Source organism: Diachasma alloeum, unplaced genomic scaffold (assembly GCF_001412515.2).
Source record: "Diachasma alloeum isolate Michigan unplaced genomic scaffold, Dall2.0 Dall_scaffold_00382, whole genome shotgun sequence".
Taxonomy (NCBI): domain Eukaryota; kingdom Metazoa; phylum Arthropoda; class Insecta; order Hymenoptera; family Braconidae; genus Diachasma; species Diachasma alloeum.
Genome location: NW_021680521.1, coordinates 37,631 through 55,138, shown reverse-complemented (window position 1 = coordinate 55,138; position 17,508 = coordinate 37,631). Strand labels below are relative to the sequence as shown.

At 38.9% G+C, this 17,508-nt stretch overlaps 1 long non-coding RNA gene across 1 annotated transcript in view; it reads left to right on the top strand.

Moving 5' to 3' along the window:
* Nucleotides 1-4,119: 4,119 nt before the first annotated feature.
* Nucleotides 4,120-17,508, top strand: part of LOC107041859 — a 15,232-nt gene continuing 1,843 nt past the window's right edge. The window contains exons 1-3 of the long non-coding RNA XR_001461096.1: nucleotides 4,120-4,386; nucleotides 5,004-5,439; nucleotides 5,512-5,870. This is a non-coding gene — a long non-coding RNA (uncharacterized LOC107041859). The remainder of the gene's footprint in view (nucleotides 4,387-5,003; nucleotides 5,440-5,511; nucleotides 5,871-17,508) is intronic.

Here is a 17,508-nt window from a genome sequence, read left to right as displayed (position 1 = left end):
ACATTCGGAAAAAACCGACAATTCTCTGATTTTTTAGGGAACCTGTAAACTTCCTTAAGGTTCCTATAATTCATCCGCTATCCATCCTATTGGAGGTGAATTTTGTAAAGAAGTTGAAACACATCGTCGCCAATTTCCTAAAATCTGAATCTTTAAGACTCTTAACAGTTTCGGCTTTGGATTGTTATCTCAGTGAAGCTAAAAGGCTCCTTTTTCATATTCGCTAGCGCTGCCGTGGCCGCGACGCTAATGCCCTTTCCTTATGCCTTTTTTCATTTTTTTCCTCGTGTTTCTTTCAAAAATGAATGATTTATCGTCCTCTTATTATACTTAGTGTTAAGAATCATGAAAATAATGCTTATCGGTTGATCGCCTGTTTAATATCAATATTTCAATAAGTGATTCACTAATTCTGAATTTCTGTCCTCTTTAAATGAGATTCTAACTATAATTATAATCAAAATTCGATTCAGAGTACAAAACAATAATTATTAAATTTCTCACAACTCAGGATGTTTTAGTCTTCGCCGCCCCCTTTACTCTCCTTTACACCTTTACAACAGCATTCAACTATTTTTCTGGAAAAATTATTAGGTGTGTGACTTAATTTTTACAGATTTTTCAGTAAATTTATTTAAGATAAAAAAATTGAGAACAACGAACTTAATCTTAGAAATATTGTCCATCGTTTTGTGGCGACTCCGTCCGCCGCAGTTCCCACTTCGTCCACGGCGCAGCGCGCCGATCACCCTCAAGGCGCAACCCGTCGCCCGCGGAAGCAAGCCTTGATACCAAAATTATTCTATGCCTAACGCTCACACCACACGTGAAGCATACGATATCATTCATTCCAAAGTTTAATTTGTATTGACTATTTCTACTACTGATAATAATAAATATTAGTGTTGTTACATACTGCGGAGATTACTCTATCTTGGGGAACCCTCTTAATAAGCTAAAGTTTTCTATGACCTTACGCCATCTCTCAGGTAACATTCGAATGCCGTCACGAAAGAAACTTGCAAGCTTCGGGGCGATAAAGTAAATTCTCCATAAAATTGCGAAATACTTGTGATTTTTTTTTGGAAAATGTTTGTGAAATTGTTGAGAAAATCCGAGAAATTTCTCGAATTTTTCAAATTATGTTCCTCGTTCGCATTTCAATCAATCAGAGTGCAATTGTTGGGTGCTCGTAACTCCTTCCCATCAGTTTAATTTGGAAAATTTAACCTTTTCCTATCACTTGTTCTCCCATTATTTTAAAAAAAATTCTCTAATATTTGGGAGATACCCAAAATTTTCTCCAATTTTCGAACTCAGTTTTCTCGATTTTTTTCAGAAACCCTTATAATTGTTTTGACTTCCCCAAAAAACCGCTGTATTACCTCACATTCGGAAAAAACTGATAATCCTCTGAATATTGTCATCTCATATTTCCAGCACAAAATTGAAAAGAAAAACTTGAAATGACTTCTGCTCCATCCTTTTCCGTGAACCTTAAATTCATGTTAATGATTCACAGGATATGACACAAATATCGTCATTCTTGTTCTCTACAATTTTTTAATTCAAATATTATTATTATTTTTCAAAGTGAAACAATTGATAATGGTTTTCATTGTGCCACATTCAAATTCTATAATCTCATAATTCTAGCTATACACTAAACGACGATTTGTCTAATCCGCCGTTTGCCTAAAGGAGGATTTGGAAAGACGAAGCTTACGGTGGCATCTTACAGTGATCTTTGGAAACGCCACTCTTGATAATTTGTAAACATAACCTGAAGTACCATTATTCACCTGGTAATTGTTGCTACGGAGAATAAAAGAAAAACAGAATTATTCATCTATAATTCGTTGTCGAGTGATAGAAAGAATTGTAAATAATGCCACAGAACCCGCGACGAAGGAGACCGAGACGAAGAGGGCCTCTTGCACGACGTCATTTAAATTATTTAATACTCAGTGCTAAACAATTTGACAACTCTTTCGGTTGACAAAAGAGGATTTTAATGTTTTATTGAATGAAATTGGCGCAGATTTGGAGTTCGTTGATAGAAGGTAATTATCATTTTATTAACCAATGAAATTAGAAGAAGACAAAACAGTTAAGAAGTAGAAATTGAGAAACCTCATTTTAATAGTATACTAGAGTAATAATTTAGGCAACACTGCAATAACAATCATTTACTTATTTTTCATTTGTTCTATTCTCAGGAATGAACCTGTTCCTGCAAGTACCCAGCTTCTGATAACGCTCCGTTTTTTGGCGACAAACAGTTATTATAATCTTATCGCTGATGTTGTTGGATACTCCAAGTGTACTGTCTGTTCGATAATTCATCGGGTAGTTGAGGCCATTACCCGTCAGCATGATCGTTATATTAAATTTCCAACGACTGAAGAAGAACTCCGACAAGCTCAGGCTGATTTTTTCTTAAAGTCAGATTTTCCCAAAGTTGTCGGCTACTGTGTTGATGGAAAACATTTTCAAATTAAATCATTCGGTGAGCAAAATATTTGACATTTACTCTCTGTTATAAATTTTAACGTGGTATCAAAGTAAAACTTTGAAGTCGTCGGTTGATTAAAATTGCCAGAGTGAATCTTGATATATCATCGGGTACCTAGAGAAAAGTAGGGACAAGTGAGGCAAAATGGACACATGACTTCTTTTGGTATGTTAACAACCTATCTAATTTTCAATGAAATGAGATATTTTTTGGCCCCATGGAAAGTACAATTGTTCCCCTTTGTGATGGGCCTAGACTGATCTCAATTGATTAATTTGTTCTCGAGTTATGAACATTAGAAAAAATGACATTTTTTTCTCACCCTTTCCTAAGGAAAATTTTGGACCCAACCTATTTTAGCCCGTATGTCGAGGAAAAACATAGTTTGTCGTATTTTATTTAGCTTTAAAATGCTTCCCGCGCAACATTTTTTTTTTGGTTTGGACTTTTTTTTCAAATGTTCGTTAGATTGCATAGAATAAAACTTTTTTTTTATTATCTCAAATACATCGTCAAAAAATTCGTTTTCGGTTTACTTTTTTTTTGTCTTTGCATACCATATAAAAAAACATTGTTTTGAGTATTTAATTCTCTATCTTTCAATGTAAAAAACATTTTATTTACTCTTCAATGATCAACTACTCGAAACAATGATTTGTATATACTGCGTGCAAAAACGAAAAAAAAAGAGTAAATAGAAAAAATTATAACAAATAATAATAATAATAAACAACAAAAACACGACATATCAGGCAAAATGGGTTGAGCCAAAAAATTTTTTTAGTTTTTTAGTTCCCCTTGAAAGACCAATAGTCCCTCAATGGCTGTTCTCATCAGTCAAAAATGTTCAAGTTTCACTTTGGTGTCGCCTTAAATCACTATCGACATAATCGCGGGTCTTCATGATAAATTTTCATTCTTCCCATTTAGGGGGACGTGACGGAGAATTGTTCAGAAACAGAGAAAATTACTTTTCAATTAATGTCCAAACAGTGTGCAATGTACATTTAGAGATCATAGATATTGTAGCAAGATGGCCTGGGTCAGCTCACGACGTGACAATATTCAACCAGTCTAGGCTCAAAAATGATTTTAACGTGGGGATGTATGGAGATTCATTATTGTTGGGCGACGCTGGCTATCCCTCATTGCCGTACCTCATGACGCCACTCAGAAACCCAGTAACCGGTCCAGAATGCCTTTACAACGAAGCCCAGATTAGGGGCGAGTTTTCGGTTCAAGTTAACCACGGTTAACGTGTGGTTAAGTCAAGTTGGGACTCCCCATCATATAACCTGCGTGAGGGGAATTATTTCTCTTACCGGCATGAGTTGAGGGGAAAATGGCGGACGGTTAGGACAACAAAACTCGGTGTTTATTCCCTCAGTTGCCGGTTTCAAGTTAATTGCGTCTAATAAAAAAGAAAAGCATTGAATATTGGTGTTCCATTAAGACGAGAGTTGAGGAAATTCTGTCTGCGATGGCTAACAATGACACGTAAGGATGGAATAAGTGTTTTATTTCAAAGTGTTTACAATGGATCATCGTGTCCATCCATTATTTTCCTCAATTTTTAAAATAATTTTATACTTGTAGAAGATCCACCAAAATTCGAGCCCAAAATTTCACTCAAGATGAAAAGATGTCTCTTATCACTATCATCCAGAAGTTTGGTGAAATAATCGAATGCAAACAAACCAATTCTGTATCAAAAGGAGATAAAGACAAAGCCTGGAACAGTGTTCACGAAGAATATAATGTCAATGCAGATCGACCTCGTACTCTTGACATGTTAAAAAAATTTTGGAACAATTTAAACAACAAGGGCAAGAGTTATGTGGCAACAGAGAATAGCGAAAACGTGAAAACAGGTAAATTTTGCGGACAAAAAATATGATGAAGTGATAATGACAAATTTCAGTTGAAATTTCCTCATTGAAAATTCAAAATTTCGTTAAAAAAATAATCGAAAACTGATTTTTCGGGCAGTTATTCCATAGAAATCAATAGAACTCATGAAAAGTTATTCTTGAATTTGCAATTTAATGTTAATTCAACAATATTTGATGGTCAATGCCCATGTTTTGATTGCAAGTTGAAGTGACTTAACGAACCCTCACATTCGTATCACGTGAAAATGTTGAGCTCGATTCTACTTCAAGGGGATTCGCAATTTCATGATTATTTTCCCCTCCCCCCTTACTTGAATTCAATGGAGTTCCTCTGAAAATGGCACGTTCATTAAAAAATGACACGTCTCTGTCCATTAATGACACGTCCATTAAAGTTGGATAGATTTTTTAGAAAATGAATGGCCCTGTTCATGACACTCTTCTTCACTCTGTACGTATACAGAATTTTTTATATTACAATTAAAAATTCGAAATTACATTTTCCGTGATTAGTGAAACTCTTGATAGTCTTTCCTAGATCTGAGGAACTATTCGGTAGATGATGAGGAATTACTAATAGTTATTATCGATTGTAGGAGGTGGCATCAAAAATTTTTAATCCGACCCGCTCATGGAGGAAATATTAAAGGTGATTGGGCGTCAGATAGAGCCCCTCAAAAATCTCTATAATTCAGATGCTCTATTCATTGTGGGTGACGATGATGATGAACTGGAGGATCCAATTGAAGGGAATAAGGACATTCATAGATATCTTCGAGACTCCGGGCAACTTCCAGACTGGTCAAAAATGTCTGTGAAGAACCTGAAAAAACCTGTGAGTTCACCTCTAGCTGAGCAAATGATGAAAATACTGAAGCCTGATGATACAACCGGACTGAAGCAAGAAATTAAGAAAGTGGATTTTGTTGATGATAAAACAGGTTTTGGGATGTTAATGAGGAGGCAGACTTTGTGCAGCCACATGAATTTGTCGACCTAAAGAAGGTGGAGAAAAACTCTGTTCCCTCGAAGGTGACACACATTACTTTTCTTAACTATCGTGCAATCATTGAGACCATTACTAATTTTTTAAATTTCATTTAGGATGAATCGGAACTCCAGTCAGAGTAGGAAAAAAGGATCGACATGCAAAATTAGTTTCGTTCTTCTCCAAACATTCTTGATAGACCTCATGATGGGATCAACTTCCAACAGGAAACCGAGAGCTGTTCTGAAGAGAACAAAATCAACATTGAAATCAACAGAACTAAACTCCATAATGAAGGCCTAAAAGTCAAGAGATTGGATCACCAAGTCAAGAGATTGGATCTCAAAAATGATTTGCTACAGCTGCAGTTGGAGAAGAAAAGATTGAAATTGGAGGATATGAAGAATAAATTGAAAAGAACAACAGAGGGGGAATGAGCAAATGAATGAGTAAAACCAAAGAAGAATTGCCAAACGTTAGCTTTTCGTAATAAGTATTGTTTTATTGTCTCATTGTTTTATTATCAATTTTTCTTTGAATTCATTTTGCATTAGCCTAATATGCATTTTGAAATCAAAATTACGGTCATTTTCCATTCATCTAGAGATGAAGCTATGTTATTTATGACAATCACAAATTAGAAATGAGTTTAACAGTCATTATGTATCCATATAGATGGTTTGACAACAATTTGCTTATAAATTATTTGTGGCGATCATTTGTGGTTACGAAATTCGTGCGTCACATGACCGTCATTTTTTGGTCACATGACGCGATCTCAAAAATGACTGTCATTTTGCATCTCTAATTCAGAATCATTGAGAATCAACAATGCTATTTTCAAAAACAAAACAATCAAATTCTCAGTTCTCAAAAACGTTAAAAGTAGATTGATCGATAATTGAAAATCAAAAATTCTTTTTTCAAACGCAAACCGGAGGATTTTTTCAAAGTTTTCAGAAAACTGGATAATTTTCTCCAATTTTTTATAAAAACGCAGAATTTTCTCAAATTCTTTAATAAACTGGAGAATTTTCTCGAAAAACGGAGAATTTTGTCGAATTTTCTAGAAAACCGAAGAATTCCCCTGAATTTATTAGAAAATCGATGAATTTCATGGAATTTCCTAGATAACCGTAGAATTCTTCCGAACTTATGAGAAAATCGGCGAACCTCATGCAATTTAATAGAAAATCGGAGAATTACCTTGAATTTTCTTGAATTTTTTAGAAAATCGTAGAATTTCCCAAAACGTTCCCAAATACCCAATTATTTTCTCGATTTTGTTTACAAAACTGGAACATGAATTCAAAGTTTTTAGAAAATTGGAGAATTTTTCCGATTTTTTTTTGAAAATCGACGGCTTTTCTCGAAAACCGGAGAATTTTCTGGAACGCTCTCAGAAACTTGGCTCTTCCGGACCAAGTTGAGAGTTGGACTCTGGATAATTTCTGGTTTTTGAGAGAAAATTTAGGGTTATTTGAAAGTTGAAGTGACGAGGCGTAAAATGCATTTTATGCCAGTCGCCCTCTTTACTATCAACTTTACTATCGGGATTGAAAATTTGATTTTTGAATTTTGATTCTCAAGTATCTCTGAATGTACTCTCAACTTTTTTGAGAGTTGAGAGTTGGATTTTTGATTCTCAATTGTCTTTCAATCTACTCTCAGTGAATTGAGAGTTAATTGAAAATCAAGAATCCAACTCTCAATTTTTTTGAAACTATTGAGAACTAATTGAGAATCAAAAATCCTATTTTCAGTAGTAATACCACTAGTGCTTCAAAATATCCGATTAATTTTGGAGCATGAGTGGTATTTGACGGATTATTTTTCTACTCGGATTTCGGCCAAGCAGAGGGCAGTGAACAGCACCCGGATACATTTACACAGTCATACATTTATAATCCATTTTTTTGTTTATCTGTCAGACAGAATATTAAACGTGAAATGCGTTGAAAGATGAGAAACATTTGAAAAGCTACTAGTGAATTTCCGTCGGAATTATTTTTAGAAATTTCCGAAATAAAACTGTTTGACAGCCTCAAATACTGCGCTCTGATCCGAGTGAGAAAAATAATCAGTAGTAATACCACGAGACCTCCAAAATTATCGGATATTCCCCGATTGTTTCGTTGCGTAGCAACGGGAGGGAAAAGTTTTGCAGATTAAAATCCCGAGCGCGCAGCGCCAGGGATTTTTATGCAAAACTTATCCCGATCGTTGATACGCAGGAAAACATGAGGGAAATGTCCGATTAATTTTGGAGGTCGGGTGGTATTCGACGGATTATTTTTGGTAATCGGATCCTTCCCAAAGCGACTCATTTTGACTTTCTTCATGACTTTCTTCCACTCCACAGGATAATATTTGACAATTATTTGGTTAGAGAAACAATTGCAGAGCTAGAGGGAAATTATCAAAAACTACAGGGAAATTATCATAAGCTAGGGGGAAATAACCGCTTTAATTTTAATTGGGAAGTACTTCATGTTATTGAATACTGAACTCTGATTGGCCCAGGGGAAGCCAGATCCGATTATTAAAAACAATCAACAAAAAAAAACAACATTCAATTCTCAATAAGTTTTCGAGAGAATTGTCCAATTCTTTGTAAAATTCGAAGAAATTCTCCAATTTTATAGAAAATTCTAGAAAATGGTTGGGTTTTTTAAAAAGTCACAGACAAAAAAATTCAACCCACGATTACTCGTTCAATGAGCGCGACGCCGCCCGTTTTTGTCTATTTATATTTTTGTGTTTCTTGACGCTTAAAAATTCTTAAAAATTAGAGTTCCTGGTTCAATCTTCCTATTGAGCGTTGGCATTGTCTGTTTTTTTCTCGAAAAATTTGTTTAGCTACAAAAAAAAACAAGTCGAACGGACAGAAAAGCGCGTCGCGCCGCTCCGCCCGGTGCGAGTAAATCTCTGTCGACCACTCGAGCGAGCTACATTTACTTCTCCATTCACTGCCACATTTGCAAGACGCACGTAGCGGTAGGGGCCAACATGGCAACAGCGCGCTCGGTTTACTCCAGCGGCGCTGCGCTAACCGTGCGATAAACGAAGGCTAGCGGCCGAGCGCGAGTGATCGAGGGTTAATAGAAATATTTACCTAGCGAATTGGTTAGAAACTTCTATTGGATATCTGTTGAACTCTCAATTAGTTTTTGGCCGATTCTATTGAGATGTTTAACAAAAAATATTCAATAGAAAAAGTCAATAGAATTCGATTAGTTTTCTATATAACTTATTCTATTGAGATATTTTTTATAGAATTCCCTCTTCTCAAATTTTCCAACTTTTTTTGTTTGATTTTCTTGATGAGAACAAAAGGAAAATAGTAAAAAATTTGAGCCAAGGACATTCTATAGAAAATATCTGAAGAGAATAAGTTAAATAGGAAAATCGAATTGCACTGACTTTTTCTATTGAATATATTCTATTGAACATTTTACTAGTATCGGCCAAAAACTAGTAGAAAATTCAAAACAAACTGTAATAGAAATTCCTAACGAATTCGCAAGATTTTTCTATTAAATTTTTTCATATGCGGTTCTTGAAAATTCGTAGGTTTTCGAGAAAATTTCGAGAAAATCTTCCGGATTTCGAGAAAATTATAGGAATGACTCTGGCGAACCAAGTTGATAGTTGGGCTTTCAATCATTTTCAGTGTTTGAGAGAAAATTGAGAGTTAGTTGAGGATTGGAGCAACGAGGACTACAATGCATTTTATGCTAGCCCCTCTCAATATTATCAACTTTTTTGAAAATTGAGAATTGGATTTGTAATTCTTGGTGATCTCTTTATTTCCAATCAACTTTTTCGGAATTGAAAATTAATCCCAGGACACTTTTAATATATTTTTTTTTCAAAGATAATTTGAAATGAAATTTCTAGTGAACGGAAATTTTTAAAATTAACCAGGAACAGGAGCCGAAAAAAAGCGAAAAATGTGAAAATCGACTCCTAGCCATTCATTGGAGCCTAGAAAGATCAATATCAAGGTTGAACGTAAGTCAACTTTGGGCCAGCTGTGCATTGACTTTTGGTCAACTTTGAGTCAACTTTAGCTTGGCCTTGGGTTAACCTTGGCTTGACGTAGTGTTTCCCGATCTAGTATCGATACTTACTTGTATCGATATTTTTTGTTCCGATATTCGATATTTTGGATCGATATTTGCGCATCGCGATATTGGGTGTATTGATATTTCTGGGTTGGGATTGATATTTTCTCACGGACAAGTAATGAGAAAAAAAATCTAAAAAATATTCATAACGGATTTAAAGACCAGGGCGGTCACAAGAATCAGATGATTTATCGGGGTCAAAATATCAGAAGGGACAAAAGGATCACAAGAGGATGGTCAAATTTTAAGAGGGTCAAACATCACGAGGGTCGAACGTCGCGAAGGTCACAAGGGGATGATCAAATTTCACGAAGGTCAAAAGTCACAAGGGTCACATTGAGACGATCAAGTTTCACACGGATCAAAAGTCACAAGGGGACGATCAAATTTCCCGAGGGTCACAAGGGGATGGTCAAATTTCACGAGAGTCGAACGTCACGAGGGTCATAAGGGAATGCCTAAATTTCACGAAAGCCAAAGGTCACGGGGGTCACAAGGGGACGATCAAATTTTACAAGGGTCAAAAGTCACAAGGGTAACAAAGAGACAAGGTTCACAAGTATCAAACGTGACGAGCGAGACAAGGAAACGATCAAATTTCACGAGGGTCAAACAGCACGAGGGTCACAAGGGGATGGTCAAATTTCACAACAAACGTCACGAGGGTCACCACGAGATGGTCAAATTTCACAAGGGTCATAAGGGGATGGTCAAATTCCACGAGGGTCAAATTTTCACGAGGGCCACAAGGAGTCGGTCAAATGTCACGGCAGTTAACCGACACAAGGGGACGGTCAATTTTCACAAGGGTCAAACTGGGAGGGTCACAAGGGGACGATCAAATTTACGAGTCAGTACGAAAGTTACAGGGAGATCGCCAGTTTTTGAACTTTCCAGGGCCCGAAATGATTCCGTGAAAAATTCAATAAACTTGAATAATGAACACCATTATCCTTCCTACAAAGAGTTGGAGATTGTTCCATGTGATTCTTTAAGATCGTTAAAGATTCGTATTTCCTTGTGACTCTTGTGATCCTTTGTTCCTCACTCCTTTGACGTTGGACCTTCGTGGAAAATGACCATTGGAACATTCAAACATCATAACATTTAATTATTCCTTTGTGACTCTCGTGACATTAGACCCTTGAATTGACGTTGGAGGCTATCATACCCTAGGTGGTATGATAGCTGCATTAAATTGTAGAAAAAAAAAGAACACAGTTTGTGGGAAAAAGCCTTTCGGCATAAAAAACCCAGATTTATCATCAATACACTAAGTTTGGAGGGTTCACTGCGAATGGCGGTGACACACACGATGATTCACACACACATACATACAACACCATGTAGTTGTTGGTTATTTTAGTTATTTGTGATAACGGTTAGCACGTGTCCACACATATAAATATTAACCTACACTAAAACCTTAATAACGCAGGCTAATTTGGGGGTCGATTGGCGCAATCGTTAGTTGCGTCCTTGTAAGCGTGGCTTGTGTGCCACGTGGAGGCACGAAATCGTGTGATTTCGTGCCGTTGGGTAATCGTTCGTTCGATCGTTATTTTGTAGCCATTTGCTATCAAAACTTCGTTTCACTAGTGCACTAGTCGTTGTTTAATCATTTAAGTTGATGAACCCGTTGGGTTTGTTTTGTTTAAAGTCGTGATGACTCGATGAGATTTGATATTTTGTTAGAGCTCGATACACGTGTCAGTGTCGGTTTCAACTAACTGACGCCATAGCGTCCGTCGGCGTGCGTCCCCCCGTCGAGCGAGAAGGTGCTGCCACCATTTACCGCCTACCCATAACCGTCAGCGCGGGCACATACCAGCGACAACGGCGCCCGTGACGTGCCGCCGCCGCTTGCCACCAGCATGTGAACGCGGCAGCAGGCCTTCGGAGGTGTTACGATGTAACATACTCCCGGCGAAAGCTGCGAAATGTTATTAGAATCTAATGTTATAGAGCAGGTCGAATAAGTTCGCATGTTTACAATTCTTGATACGCTAGATTACAACTAAGTTACAGGCAAGAGACATAGGCGAGTGATGTTGCGTTTGTAGATGCCGCCAGCAGTTTTGACTGATGCGACTCGAACGATGCCGTCACTCCCAGGGAAGACTTCTACGATCACTCCCAGTGGCCATCGTGCAGGTGACTAGATCATCCATGAGGAGGCTAGAGCCTAGTTTGAGTTCAGCAGTTGAGTCATACCATTTATGACGAGTTTGCAATTCGTGGAGATATTCTTTGTGCCACTTGTTCCAGAAATCTTGTTTGGCCTTAGTGATAAAATTGTACGTAGACAAACGATTATCTGGAACTGAAATAAACGATTTATCGGGCAGCGCGTTGAATGGTCTACCCATCAATAGGTGAGTTGGAGTTATGGCTAAGAGATCATTGCGATCGGCTGAAAGAGTACACAAAGGTCGCGAATTTAAGATTGCTTCGATCTCGATAAGAAGAGTGTTAAGTTGCTCATAAGTGAGCTTGTGATCCTTTAAAACGCGCTTTAAATGATGTTTGAAACTCTTTACAGCCGCTTCCTAAATCCCTCCAAAATGGGGAGACAGTGGCGGATTGAAGTGCCACTCGATGCGCTTGGACAAAGCATAGTTTCCTACTACCTCTTTGAAATCAGGGGTGGAAATCAGATCGTAAAGTTCGCTGAGCTCTCTGTTCGCTCCAACGAAATTTGTACCATTGTCAGAATAGACATGTTCAGGAACTTCTCTGCGACTGACAAACCTTCGAAATTCTGATAAAAAACCTTCTGTGGAAAGATCAGTGCTAAGCTCGATATGTACGGCCTTTGAAACCATGCAAACGAACACACAACCGTAGGCCTTGAGGAAGGATCGGTTACGATCCTTCTTCTCCTTGATGAGAATTGGTCCAAAGAAATCGACACCTGTGCGCGAGAAAGCTGGTGCTTCGTTGACTCTAGCGCTAGGCAAATCAGCCATCTGAGCGTGAACCAACTTTGGTTTCTGGCGGATGCATTCAATACATTGACGGACAAGTTTCCTAATTTGATCCTTGCCGTTTAAAATCCAGAATTTTGTTCGAATGGCGTGAAGAGTACTCTGGATCCCTGCATGGAGATTTGACTGATGAACTTGTCGAATGATCATATCCGTAACAGGATGTTTACTGGGCTGCAAAATGGGATGTTTTTGATTGTAGGAGAGTTCCGACCTCTTAAGACGTCCCCCCACACGGAGGATTCCCTTGTCATCCACGAATAGATGTAATTGATCAAAGGGAGTTCCCTTCAAATATGAACGGACTGGACCCTCCGAAGACTGTGTCGTCGAAAGCCTTCGGAGTTCGATGGAGAATCGTTCACGCTGAACCATCAAGACGATGCGATATTCGGCTTCGTGGATTTCCTCAACCGAGAGTGGGCGATTTCGAGGAGCTTGTGAATTCTTCCAACGCAGGATGCGAGCAACAACTCTTACCAATCGTTCGAAATTCGAGAAACGAGTCTAAATGGATTCAGGTGAAATGTTAGTGAGCAGGCAGATGCTCTTTTTTAGTCCAGGCACTTGAGTGACCGAAGGTTTGATCAACTGTGGCCATTGGGATTGGTCGAGAATCAACCATCTAGGACTAAAGTCCAGAGAGAATTTTTGACGAAGTCGGATGGAAGTTGTCCTTGAGACAATGCGTCAGCTGGATTGTCCTCAGATCGGACATGTCTCCAGCTAACTTGATTTCCTAACTCTTGAATGTCTGCAACCCTGTTTGATTCGAAAGTTCTTAAAAGATGAGGGGCTTTCTTGAGCCAGCAAAGAACGATAGTGGAATCAGACCACAAATAAACCTGATCAATGGAGAAGTCCAACTGAGCCTTAGTTTCAAGATATAATCTTTTGAGGATGGTAGCTGCGCAGAGTTCCAATCGAGGAATGGTAAGTCCACTCAAGGGTGCTACTCGCGATTTACTGCATACTAGTTTGATTAATACATCACCTTGTGGATTGCTAGATTTGATATACAGACACGCTTNAGTTTGATTAATACATCACCTTGTGGATTGCTAGATTTGATATACAGACACACCCCATATCCATGAATGGAGGCATCACAAAATCCATGGATTTCGACTCGAGAATGATTAGGGATCAGAATTTGTCGAGGAAATGAGATTTCTTGCAACCTTGGTAGTTGAAGTGCTAATGATGTCCATTTGGTGTGAATGTCTTGAGGAAGAGACTCATCCCAAGTGATCTTAGCCTTCCAGCAGTCTTGAATTAAGACTTTAGCGAATAATGTTACAGGACCCAGTAGCCCTAACGGATCAAAGATTTTCGACAATTCAGAGAGGAGTTTACGTTTTGTTGCAGCAACGTTAGTATCAACCTAATTCAAAGTGTACCGCAACAGATCATTCTGGGCATCCCATATGATTCCCAAGGTTTTCTGGACTGGATCATTTTTGATCAAACAGTCTAAATCGAAGAATTTTTTATCGAAGGTGTTCAAAGCTGAACGATGATTAGAGACGTGTCCACACATATAAATATTAACCTACACTAAAACCTTAATAACGCAGGCTAATTTGCGGGTCGATTGGCGCAATCGTTAGTTGCGTCCTTGTAAGCGCGGCTTGTATGCCATGTGGAGGCACGAAATCGTGTGATTTCGTGCCGTTGGGTAATCGTTCGTTCGATCGTTATTTTGTAGCCATTTGCTATCAAAACTTCGTTTCACTAGTGCACTAGTCGTTGTTTAATCATTTAAGTTGATGAACCCGTTGGGTTTGTTTTGTTTAAAGTCGTGATGACTCGATGAGATTTGATATTTTGTTAGAGCTCGATACACGTGTCAGTGTCGGTTTCAACTAACTGACGCCATAGCGTCCGTCGGCGTGCGTCCCCCCGTCGAGCGAGAAGGTGCTGCCACCATTTACCGCCTACCCATAACCGTCAGCGCGGGCACATACCAGCGACAACGGCGCCCGTGACGTGCCGCCGCCGCTTGCCACCAGCATGTGAACGCGGCAGCAGGCCTTCGCAGGTGTTACGATGTAACATACTCCCGGCGAAAGCTGCGAAATGTTATTAGAATCTAATGTTATAGAGCAGGTCGAATAAGTTCGCATGTTTACAATTCTTGATACGCTAGATTGAATTGACGTTGGAGGCTATCATACCCTAGGTGGTATGATAGCTGCATTAAATTGTAGAAAAAAAAAGAACACTGTGGAAAAAAGCCTTTCGGCCTAAAAAACCCAGATTTATTATCAATACACTAAGTTTGGAGGGTTCACTGCGAATGGCGGTGACACACACGATGATTCACACACACACATACATACAATACAATGTAGTTGTTGGTTATTTTAGTTATTTGTGATAACGGTTAGCACGTGTCCACACATATAAATATTAACCTACACTAAAACCTTAATAACGCAGGCTAATTTGNACACGGGATAGTACTGAATTAATAGTAAGTTACGAACAATTGAAATTATCCGGGAATAAAATTTCTTTAACCGAGAGTGGTGACTTTTCTTGGAAATAAGANGACGTTGGAGGCTATCATACCCTAGGTGGTATGATAGCTGCATTAAATTGTAGAAAAAAAAAGAACACTGTGGAAAAAAGCCTTTCGGCCTAAAAAACCCAGATTTATTATCAATACACTAAGTTTGGAGGGTTCACTGCGAATGGCGGTGACACACACGATGATTCACACACACACATACATACAATACAATGTAGTTGTTGGTTATTTTAGTTATTTGTGATAACGGTTAGCACGTGTCCACACATATAAATATTAACCTACACTAAAACCTTAATAACGCAGGCTAATTTGCGGGTCGATTGGCGCAATCGTTAGTTGCGTCCTTGTAAGCGCTTGTGTGCCACGTGGAGGCACGAAATCGTGTGATTTCGTGCCGTTGGGTAATCGTTCGTTCGATCGTTATTTTGTAGCCATTTGCTATCAAAACTTCGTTTCACTAGTGCACTAGTCGTTGTTTAATCATTTCAGTTGATGAACCCGTTGGGTTCGTTTTGTTTAAAGTCGTGATGACTCGATGAGATTTGATATTTTGTTAGAGCTCGATACACGTTTCAGTGTCGGTTTCAACTAACTGACGCCATAGTGTCCGTCGGCGTGCGTCCCCCCGTCGAACGAGAAGGTGCTGCCACCATTTACCGCCTACCCATAACCGTCAGCGCGGGCACATACCAGTGACAACGGCGCCCGTAACATGCCGCCGCCGCTTGCCGCCAGCATGTGAACGCGGCAGCAGACCTTCGCAGGTGCTACGATGTAACAACCCTCGTGAAATTTGACCATCCCCGTATGACTCTTGTGTCGGTTGACTCTCGTGAAATTTGACCGTCTCCTCGCGACCCTCTTGCTGTTTTACCCTCGTGAAATTTGACCATCCCCGTATGACTCTTGTGTCGGTTGACTCTCGTGAAATTTGACCGTCTCCTCGCGACCCTCTTGCTGTTTTACCCTCGTGAAATTTGACCATCCCCGTATGACTCTTGTGTCGGTTGACTCTCGTGAAATTTGACCGTCTCCTCGCGACCCTCTTGCTGTTTTACCCTCGTGAAATTTGACCATCCCCTTGTGATCGTCGTAAAATTTGACCATTCTCATATGACCCTCGTGTCGGTTGACTGATGAAATTTAATCGTCTCCCTTGTGGCTTTCATAGAGTTTAACCCTCGTAAAATTTGATCATTCCCTAGTGACTCTCATGACGTTCCACCCTCGAATGAAGAAAATAATAATTCTGTGCAAAACGTAATGTGAATGACACTGAATATTCATAACTTACCTCAATTTTTCCTTGCGTAATTTAATGGACAAATTTGATGATTGAAAGTGGCGGAATGTATAGAATGGTCTGTACCAAATTGTAAACAATACTGGGATATCCTGACGTGAATGAATCTGAATGTTTAAGGTCTTTTAACGCGACATTCTTCAACTTTAATTTTTTTCATTTGCCAGTGTCATCCACAATTTTTAAAAAGATCGATATCACGAGTATCAATATTTTCCAAGGCGATACTTTGTGGTATCGATACCAAGTAATCTGCTTCGATACGATACTGAGTACCGATATTTTTTTGGGTATCGGGAAACACTACTTGACCACGAGTCAACCTTGGCTTGACCACGGGTCCACCTTGCCTTGACCATGGGTCAACCTTGGCTTGACCATGGGTCAATTTTGGCATGACCGTGGATCAGCCTTGGCTTGACCATAGATCGCCCTTGGCTTGACCATGGGTCGACCTTGGCTTGACCATGGATCAACCTTGGTTTGACCACGGGTCAAATTTGGGCTGACTATGGGTCAACCTTGGGTTGACTGTGGGTCAACCTTGGCTTGATCGCGGGACCTGTTGATTAAATCTTGATTTAACTGTAATGTCCAAAATTTTGTACGAGAAACTTTAAGGCTAGAATAATTTTATGTGAAATCATTAAGAACCAAACCAACAATTGTAAACTAAATTGAGTGCATTTCATCACTTGAACTCGATTAAAAATTCCAAAGACATTGGAATCGAGTTCAAAAGTGATGAAATGGCACACTCAGCATGCCCCAATTACCCAATACTAAGATTCGCACGCGAAGGAACGATTGCAAACAGATTAATTAAGACCCCAAAAACCGAATAAACTACTTCCCCATAAAAATCAAGAGTGGGAAAAGTCATACGACATTTTCCACCAATTAAAAATGGAGTCGTTTGAGCCCATGTGACAAGTGACCCCAAAATTCATATAAAAATGTCAGAAAAACCAAAATTAAACAGTCTTGAAGCAGCGACGGAGCAGTAACAATTCTGGTGGAAATAGTTCATTTAATCGGTCCGGTTTTTCAATCCTTCCTTCGACTACACGGGATAGTACTGAATTAATAGTAAGTTACGAACAATTGAAATTATCCGGGAATAAAATTTCTTTAACCGAGAGTGGTGACTTTTCTTG